Here is a 10,238-nt window from a genome sequence, read left to right on the forward strand (position 1 = left end):
GAATATTAGCTTTCTGTTCAAGAGAGACTAAACTTTATATCTTCTCTATTCTCTTAACTGGTTATGGCTTACCATGCCATTGTGGGCATGTGTGTCTGATATCTACAGATACACACATTCATATGTTTTAATATACATATTTAGCATCTAACTTCACATGATGCTTGAAAACTATGGTTTGATTTCCACTCAATAGCCATTTTTTTTTACAGGCCATGAGGTTACATCAGGTAAAAATATTTGGGGTACATTTAGAATAAAAGATAACACAGGCTCTCTGTTCAGAATCTCCCTGAGCCATTCATTCCAGCAAGAGGGGGTTTTTGAAGCTTGTAGGGGTTTCTTTGGGTCTTGTTTTCCAACATACTCTCTAGTACAAGTTTGCTTAGACATCAAGTTTTTATTGTTTGATCTCAACTCACCAGAAAAGAGGGGCACCATTGAGGCAGAGCCTTCTAAAACGTTACACTGTTTCCCATAAGTTGGTTTCCAAAGATAAGAGTTCAATAACGAATTTAAACTTCGCAAAACTGCATTGAGAACCCAGTTGTGGTCTATGAGCTGCACCTAATCCAAATCTTAATTTATATAATATAAATCTACATACGTCTTAATTTATATAATAATGATGATCCGAGAGGTCTTCTGGGTAAGACGACCCGGTGAAGGAGAAGAATCCAAGAAAAAAGGCTCTCTGTCCAGACATGGCAGCCCACGGCCCACACCTATGAGCTAACACATGGAAAGGGAAGGCAGGAGGGTCAAGAGGTTAAGGTTCCCAGGGACAGTGGTTTATGCCTTTAATTCCAGAACTCAGTGGGCAAGGGCAGACAGATCCCTGAGCTCCCTGCCCGAGAATATGAAGCCAGTGGTCTACATAGCAACTTCCCGGCCAATGAGGGCCACAGAGAGATCCTGTCTCATCAACTAAGAGCGGGGTGTGAGGGGAGAGAAGTTCAGGGTAATTCTATACTACATCTTGAGTTTGAGACTAAGCTGGTCTCCACATGAAACTGGGGGATGGGGTTAACACTACTCTAAAGACAAACTGACTGTCAGAAATCATGAAGTGAAAAAAAAGACATGGGCAGCTCACACAAAAGCCAAGGTGAAGACAGCTGTAGCTGTAGATTCCAGAGTTTAGGGTGGAAGGGAAGATTGCTAACTGTAAGTCCATTGGCCCTGGTAAACATGGAAATCTTAACTCTGCGATAAGCTCAAAGCCCTCATAAACTTCAGATACAGGGCAGGTTTTTGTCAAACAATGGCTTATTCCTCAAATGGAACACCCGTTCCATCACTCCCTATGAGAGCAAGGGTCGGCGCTATCTGGAGAAAGAATTTCTTACTGAGTTACTAAACAGTTATCTACTTACTGCATAACTACAACTGAGCTCCTATGGGCACCAGTGAACAGGAAAGAAACACGGGGCAGGAAACTTGAACTTAGTCTACCACATCCCCAGGGTGATGGACAGCTCTGGGAGGCAGTTGTGGGCAGCAAGCGGGGGAGCGGATAATAACAAGCAGGAAAATGTAGGCAGCAGAACACTCATTTCAGGCTGTGTACGGGGAGACAGTCCCACCATCACTTGCCAGGCACAGAACTCATCAGCCCAGACTCACCTTGGAGTTTGGTATCTCTGTGTGAGAGCTCAGCCATGAATAAACCTCCAGGTCTTACCCACAATTCACTTCGGTTAGGGCTGAAAACTCAGATGCCTCGATAGTCTACTAGACACCCACAACTGCATCCCTCCCGCAAAGGAATCGTTAGAGTACGAAGATCGACCTTCTGTCTGTACAGATCTTAGTGCTGTGCTTGCTTCTTACACGCCCAGGGCAACTGGGAGACACCCTCCATCCCTAGTTAAGACATCAGCCGCCTCAAGCTGGAGAGACATGAGAGGGTTCATGGGATTGAGTTCGCAAGAGCAGGCTGCTCAATTAAGATCATCAAAACCGGAAGAGACATATCCCAGCCAAGAAGATGAAAAAAATAATGTTTACAGAAACAAGAACTATGAAAAGCAAATGTGATCTGTGGTGACCTAAATGAGATGTAACCCCCATAAGTTCGTGTAGTTGAACACTTGATCCCCAGTTGATTGTGCTTTTGGGGGAAGCTGTGAACTTTTAGCGTATGGGGCGTGTCTGGAGGAAGTCCTTCCATAGGGGTGAGCTTTCACAATTTAGAGCCTCACTCACCCCCTTCTAGTGTGGTCTCTCTGCTTCCTGCATGCAGATGAAGTAGTTACTCTGCTCTCTGCCCTCTGCCTCCTCCACCATTCTAGACTCTCCCAATATGGAACCAGAAGCCAAGGAACGTTTCTTCCTTAAATTGCCTTTGGTCATGCTATTTTAATGACAGTGACAAAGTTACCAGTACATGGCCCAAAGGACTATATTCTTCAACTATAGACTTCACAAATGTTACAATGGATAAAATGCTAGATGAAGATATCAAACTAATAAAAATGCTTTAAAAAAAATACAAACTAAGCAGACAGCAAAGTCAGCAACAGAAGAGAAAGTCAGGAACCTGGATAAGAAAAATCAGTAATTTATATGAGAAAAATATGAGATGCAGGAAGGAAAATGGACCAAGAAAATCGAAAACTTTGTGATCTATTCAAAATGTCAAAAACATGAAGCAGGAAACTAATAAGGGTTGCTTACATTGCAAAACCTGCAAGGTCTCAAATAAATAATCATTCAGTTCAAGGTCTTAGACAAACAAGAATAAACCAAATCCCAAAGCAGCAATCAACAAGAAAAAATTAAAATCGAGGCACAAATTAATGAAATGGAGACTAATAGAATACATGTAGTCAATCAAGCAAAATGCTGATACCTTGAAAACACAGACAATATTGGCAATACACCTGCAAATTGAAAGGAAGAGAGGAAGAAGACCAAAATTAATATAATTAGAAATGAAAAACAGAGCTATTACAGAATCCAGACACCAGTAGAGTCCTCGAGATAATTAAAGGATACTTAGAAAACACATATTTGAAAACATTAGAAAATCTAGAAGAACAGGATAAGTATATAGACACATGTCGTCTACCAAAATTAAATCAAAAATGTGTAATCAATTTAAATATATCAGAGCAAAGTAGGTAGAAAAAGTATCCCCACAGAGAAAAGGCCAGGACCGAGTGAATTTACCAAAGAGTTTCCCAAACCTGGAAGGAAGAACTGTATTCCTCAAACTGTTCCACAAAATAGAAAAGAAAGGGCTGGAGAGTTGTCTCAGTGGTTAAGAGCACTGACTGCCCTTCCAGAGGTTCTGATTTCAATTCCCAGCATCCACATGGTGGTTCACAACCATCTGTAACAGGATCAGATGCCTTCTTTGTTCTGTCTGAAAACAGCTACAGTGTGCTCACATTAAATAAATAAATAAATAAATAAATAAATAAATAAATAAATAAATAAATAAATCTTTTTTAAAAAATAGGAAAGAAAGAGACACTACAGTATTCATTGTACAAGGCCAGTATTACCCTGACACCAAGCCCAGTAAGGAGATAACAAAAATTAGCTAATCTCCCAGGTGACAGTCACAAGCTTATAAAATAGTATTCTCACAAACGTCAACACATGATCAGACACCATGCCTAAGACAGTTTCATCTAGGGTTGCAAATTTAGTTCAGCATTTCCAAGATGATATATGTAACATTATTGTCTCAATAACTGCTGGAAATAATAGTTGCTGAAAAAGCCTTTAACAAAATTAAACATTTGACTCTAATAAAATCCCTAAGGGAACTAAGAGTACAAGGGACATATCTCATTTTTTTCATTTAAAAAATTACCTTATTTTCTTTTTATTTCTCTTTAATCTCTCTTTTTTTTAAGTCTAGTTGTTACCCCCATCCCATTCTGCCTTCTTACAGTTCCTCGTCCCATTTTTCCTCCCGTCTTCAAGAGGATGGCCCCACCCCACCCTCCCATCCTCCACTAGATCTCCCCATTCCCTGGGGCCTCACAAGGGTTAGGTGCATCTTCTCTCACTGAGGTCAGACCAGGCATTCTCTGCTTTGTATGTGCCAGAGGCCTCAGACCACCTGGTGTGTGCTGCCTGGTTGGTGGCTCAGTGTCTGAGAGATCTCAGGAGTCTGAGTTAGTGGAGACTGCTGGCCTTCCTATAGGGTCACGCTCCTCATAGTTTCTTCCAGTCTTTCCCTAATTCAACCATAGGGGTCCCTGACTTCAGACCATTGGCTGGGTGTGAGTATCTGCATCTGTCTCAAGTCAGCTGTTTATGGGCCTCTCAAAGAACAGCCATGCTAAGCTCCTCTAAATACATTATAGCATCAGTAATGGTGCCAGGTCTTGGACTTATCTCATTGAAATAAAGGGGCTAGACAGCTCTCTCTTTCCTTTTGTTTCTTCCTTAGGTAGAACTGCTATGACTACTAACAAACTGCAACCACCTCCCTACCCTCACCCCCCTAAACGAACACCAACTTCACCTACTGGGGCTCTAGTTCCCAGAATCTCAAGCATAACACAATCGCAGAAACTATCTGCAGCTGGTGAAAGCATGCCTCTGCTAGAGCACGAGGCAAATCATAGTCAGCTGCTGCAGACAGTCCTAAGCAGCTCCACAGCCCCAGGCCTGGGATCAAAACGGAAGCACGTTATTATACAACTTTTGTGTTCTTTTAAGAAAATGAGATTCCGGAGTTTTCCCTACAAATGAACATCTGGACCACAGGAAGAGCTGTGAAAGTGGTACACTGAAAGAACCAACCATCCGATCTCCAGATGGGCTGATGACACCAGACAGACAAATATAAATGCCTGATAATCATGTGAGTGTTCACGCTTACCCGTCATGAAACTACAAGACGGCTTTGAGAGTCCGTCTCACCCCAGTCACTATAGCTATCCACAAACAACAATAAATTCTGATCAGGATGTAGAGAAAGGAACCCTTATATAATGAGTAGTACTGTAAACCAGGGGAGCCACGATGGAAGGTGGTGTGGGGGTGTCTCCAACAATCCTGAAGGCAGAGGCTGGCAAGACAGCTAAGCAGGTAAAGCTGCATCCCATGCAAGGCTGCAGACCCGAGTCAGACCGCTAGAACCCATGTAAAGATGGGTGGAGGGAACTGGCCCCACACACTTGACCTCTGGCCTACATATGCACACCCCCCAACCATGAACACACATACACCCCAATGATAATTAATTGAATTTTAAAAAAATGAAAATAGAACTACTCATATGTTTTTACACTCTTAAAGACTTTCCTGAAGAAGGAAGTCAGCATCCCACAGATATACTCATGCCTAGGGCTTCACAATAGCAAAACAAATCAAAACAAAAACAGACAAAAGAAAAAAAAAAAAACAGAAACCATTCAACAGGTGAATGGATAGAGAAAATGTGGTTTGTATGCATAATGGAATTTTATTCAGTCCTACGGGAAACCCGCAGCATTTACAGGAACTGGAAATCATTGTTAAGCAAAAGAAGCCAGGACCAGAAGGAGCTATTCCCCAGTTTCCTCTCAAATGTAAACTACAGATTTACAGTGGGGTGGGGCCACTGGATGTAGGGAGCTGACTGCCGAAAGACAGGAAGAGATCTTAAATGAGAGTGGATAGTAAAAGTCAGGGAGAGATGAGATAAATAAACTGGACTGGAAATCCGAAGGGAGCTTCCGAGGGAGGCAGGGGAACAGTAGGAGGGCACCTGGAACCGAGAGAGAGGACAGGAGGGGGTGTTGAGGCAGTGGAGTCCTGATGAACCAGAACAAGTGTACTGAGATAGCCCCTCTGAGAACGGCATAGTAAAACCCACTGCTGTGTATATTAAAAGGAAAAACAGCTGGGTAGAGTGGAACTTGGAAGCAGGGACAGGAAGATCTCGGAGTTTGAAGTCAACCTGATCTCCAAAGTGAGTTCTAGTACAGCCAGGACTGCGCAGACTCTGACTCAAAAACAAACAAAACAAAAACAATAAACAGACCTATAAACATAAACACAAAGAAGATCTTATTAGCATGAACACAGTCATAACTGCTTGTTTATGTATTTTATGGGACTACTTTTGAAGTGTAATAATAAAGTTGAAGAATTGTGATAGAGATATCTTAAAAAAAAAAAAAAAAACTTAGTATTGGACTTTACCAGAAGCTCTACTGATGTTTACTATAAACTTGTACTTTAACACTGAGTTAAATTCTCACTCTCCTGGGGGAAATTACTTCAATGGAATGAGATATAACAATGAAAATTAATTAAGAATAGCCATTAAGGTCACGAACGGGGAAAACTCATAAGCTGAGTGCAAAACAAAGCAAATTGCAGAAAGTATTGAATGCTACTTTTCTAAGGAATACTGTACATTGTTTGGGGACACAATGAAGCCATGTAGCTATGCATGGGAATTAACTATGACATTTACAAAGTGCTTCCTTTGCAGGGAGTAGAAGAAATAAAGAATGGGGAGGAAGACAAAGAGAAAATTCAACCATATTTGTAACATTTTATTTCATAAGCGGCTTGCTGTAACTTCATGCTTGCCGAGTCAGAGATATTTCATAAAAAGTAAAACTCTATATAGTTGCTGATTTTGAACCTGTCAATCATTTCAGTACCGGCTGAGAGCCTCTACTGTTTCAGTTTTATTGTGTGTTTTATCCTTAATAGAATACCTTGGACTTTTATCTAGTATGTAGGGCATATACATACATATAAACACACACACACACACACACACACACACACACACACACACACATATATATATATATATACATACTTTTCAGGTCCTTTTTATAGAAGTGTCAGGGTGGTGAAGCAATGTAGCCAAACTCCAGATTGACTACCCATCAATTCTGTGCCCTTTGCACAAGGGCACCAAAGTGACCATCCCCAGATTGGGGCTTCCTTCACTTTCGGTGCTCCACAAAGCACCCAAAGGGTGCAACGACAGGGCCACATTTTTATTTCCTCTTTCCTTTTAAATCAGTCTCCCTGTGTCGCCCAAGCTGGGACGGACTTTATGATTCTTCGCCTCCAGCTTCTGTAGCTCCAGAGTTACAGTTTGTAGGAACACAGGCGCTTCGCAGGCTGCAGCCCTTCCCTCCCTGTGGGTGCTACAAATGTACCCATCTGTGGTGTTGAGAGAAGCAGCTCTCTCTCTTCAGCAGAGACTAGGACGTTGGCTTTTTTTTGCTTTCTGCCAAGGTCATGCTTGAGTTCTCATGATATTTTTCCTGAGCTTAGGCGAGAGCTACAGTTATCTGGGACAGAGCATGGGACATTGTGTTTCTTCATTTCATTCTGTTTTAATTCTCTAGCAGGACAACTTGTCAAGGAGGTAAAAACTAGTAGGTCAGTTTATTTCCAGTGAGGCTCACTGATGAGCAACTACAGGGTTAGGGTCTATAGGGTTAGGGTCTATAGGGTTAGCGGTATGAACCTTTTTCTTTTGTGTTTTGTTGTTGCTGTTTTGTCTCTTTCAAGACAGAATTTCTTTGTGTAACATGTCCTGACTGTCTTCAAACTCACAGAGTTCTGTGTTTCTTAATTACACTGTACATGTGATTCTTAAAACTACTGAAATTTGGAAACACTTTATTTTTATTTGATGTATGTGGTTTGCCCTTCGTGTATATGTGTTTACCATATACACATGCATGCCTGATGCTCAGAGAGTCCAGGGGGAGGTGGGATGTTCTGGACTTGGAGTCACAGACAATTGTGAGCCACCATGAAGGTACTAGAAACAGAACCCCTATCTTCTGCAACAGCAGCCAGTGTTCTTTGCCACAGAGCTTTCTCCAGCCACCTAAAAACACTTCTTTACCGAGCGGGAGGGGCATGGAAGTAAGTCTGGACACGATTCCTACTATTATTTCAGCATTCATGAAGCTGAGGCAGGAGGATGGTGAGTTTGGTGAGTTGAGTTCAGTCTGGGTTATATAGCAAGACTCTGTCAACATAAATATTTGCCAGACATGAAAGCAACCAGAAAGTCTATAGCTACCGTAACATAGCAAAAAGTGTATCTTAGGAGGAGAAATTGCGTTTTTAAGAAATATGACTTTAAGTATCAATTAGAATTAGACATTTCCCTCACTGTATTTACTTATGAAATTTGCTGGAAAGTAACAGAAATGGAAAAACAAAAACAAAAACCAATTGAGGCAGCTTCTAAAATACCAACCAGACCAAGGGTCAGATGATCTCAGGCAGAAGGCAGAACATGGAACAAGAGATTCTGATGCCTCATCTATAAAGTCAAAGTGCAGAGTGCCACTAATTTTTCTTTTTAAAGTTCTCTTTCAATCTTATAGTGAGGAAATACAACATCTTTTAAAAGAGGAATTATTTACTTATTTTACGTGTATGAGTACCCTGTAAATATCTTCAGACACACCAGAAGAGGGCATCAGATCTCATTACAGATGGCTGTGAGCCACCATGTGGTGGGTGGTAATTGATCTCAGGACCTCTGGAAGAGCAGTCCGTGCTCTTAACCACTGAGCCATCCCTCCAGCCCCGAAATACAACATTCTTAAAACTTGTATTTACTGATTCACTAGCATAAGTTTATAGTACAGGGATCCAACCTGGGTTTGTTATTATTTAGCCTAAATTCTTTAATGTAGAGATGGCAGATTTTTTTTTTAATCTAGGAAATCATCTAGCTCTTCGTTAATTTATTTACATTTAAAAAATTAGTATGAGATGGCTAGTTAGCTTTATGTAATGTAGATATTTTAATGCCCTTCTTGCTATAACTTAGTGGGTTCATTAAAAATGCGCACTATCTAGAGAAAGCAAGACCAAAAGGCACCAAGAAAGCTGTATTTTTACTTTTTTCCCATAAAGATTATGTGGGTCTTAGTCCACAAGGAAAACAAAAGCCTTTTAGGAAGGGAATGCTCATTGTTAACACACAAGTTGTTTCTTGTGTCTCAAAGGCAGCCAACTGGCAATGTTCTCTTCTAGTGCTGGTAAATAAATGTCACCTCCTTGGACTCTTCCAACAGCCTCGTATTTAGGATTTTAAAGGGAGAAAGAAGTCTGATTTGTGTCATGGATGGTTAACCATGTGTGAATGGAAACCGGTACTAAGATCTCAGAGGTGAAGTAAGATACGGGAGGGTCACACTGTTTTAATTTAGCGCACGTCTGAACCAAAAAAAAAAAAAAAAAAAAAAAAAAAAAAAATGGATCAGATAGAAAGAAATATTCCTCCCTCCTTTTCGGCACCCCCACCCCCTCCCCTTCTTTCTTTCCTCTGTTTGCAAAGCTCTCAATGCCTTTGCCCTTAGGAACAGTGAAGAGTCATTCGAAACGTCTGAAAGCTGGAGGCTCGTTTTACTTTTCAGGTCAACCAATTTAGGAGATCCAATTTCTGCGGAGGGAGGAAAACGACTGGGTGGGGGAGGGAAACAGCAGACTCCTCGTCTTCCGATCCGTCTACCTTCAATCCACAACCTGACACACAGACCCAGCCAAGTCAGGGCTTTTACTTGAACCTCCACCACCACCAGCAGCAGCAGCAACAGCAGCAGCAGCTGCTGCACAACCTTGTCACTCACTCCAGAGAAATACGCCCCTTTCCTCTTGACCAATAATGGCTCCTCTGCCTGCATAGTAATGAGCTCGAGACCTCCTCTGACCAATGGCGCTCCCGGAGCTGGGTTAGTTTTGCATGTACCTAAGTGATTTGCATAACCCGGCGGCCAGGGGCTCCCGAGGCGAGCGTGCAACCCTAGAAGGGAAAAGGACGCGCGGAGCGGGAGTCGCGGCCGGGAGAGCGCGGACAACCAGGGTGTTTGTGAGAACCGGGGCGGGGGTTGGGACGCCGAGCCGGCATGGCTGGAGGCTGCGCTCCGCAACCTTGAGGAGCCGTGCGGCTGGAGGAGGCCCGGGACAGGAGGCGGCGGCGATGGCAGCGCGCGGCCCGGGCAGTCGCTCTGGGCCGGGTCGGCTGGCCTGAGCCACTGAGCCGCGGGGCTGCCGGTGCGCGTCCATGGAGCAGCGCGAAGGGAGAAACTGCGGAGCGCCGCGTCCTAACGCTCCGGCGGCGGACTGCTGAAGGAAGCGAGTGCACGCGGACCGCCGAGGGACGGCGCCCGGGCCCCGAGCCCCGCAGGCCAGCTGCCCCTGGGGCGGCGCGGGGCGACGGAGGGCAGCGGAGGCGAGCCGAGCGAGAGGAGCCGCGGGAGAGGCGGGCGGGGGCGGCGGCCGCAGCA

This window comes from Micromys minutus (assembly GCF_963924665.1).
Source record: "Micromys minutus genome assembly, chromosome: 17".
Classification (NCBI taxonomy): Eukaryota; Metazoa; Chordata; class Mammalia; order Rodentia; family Muridae; genus Micromys; species Micromys minutus.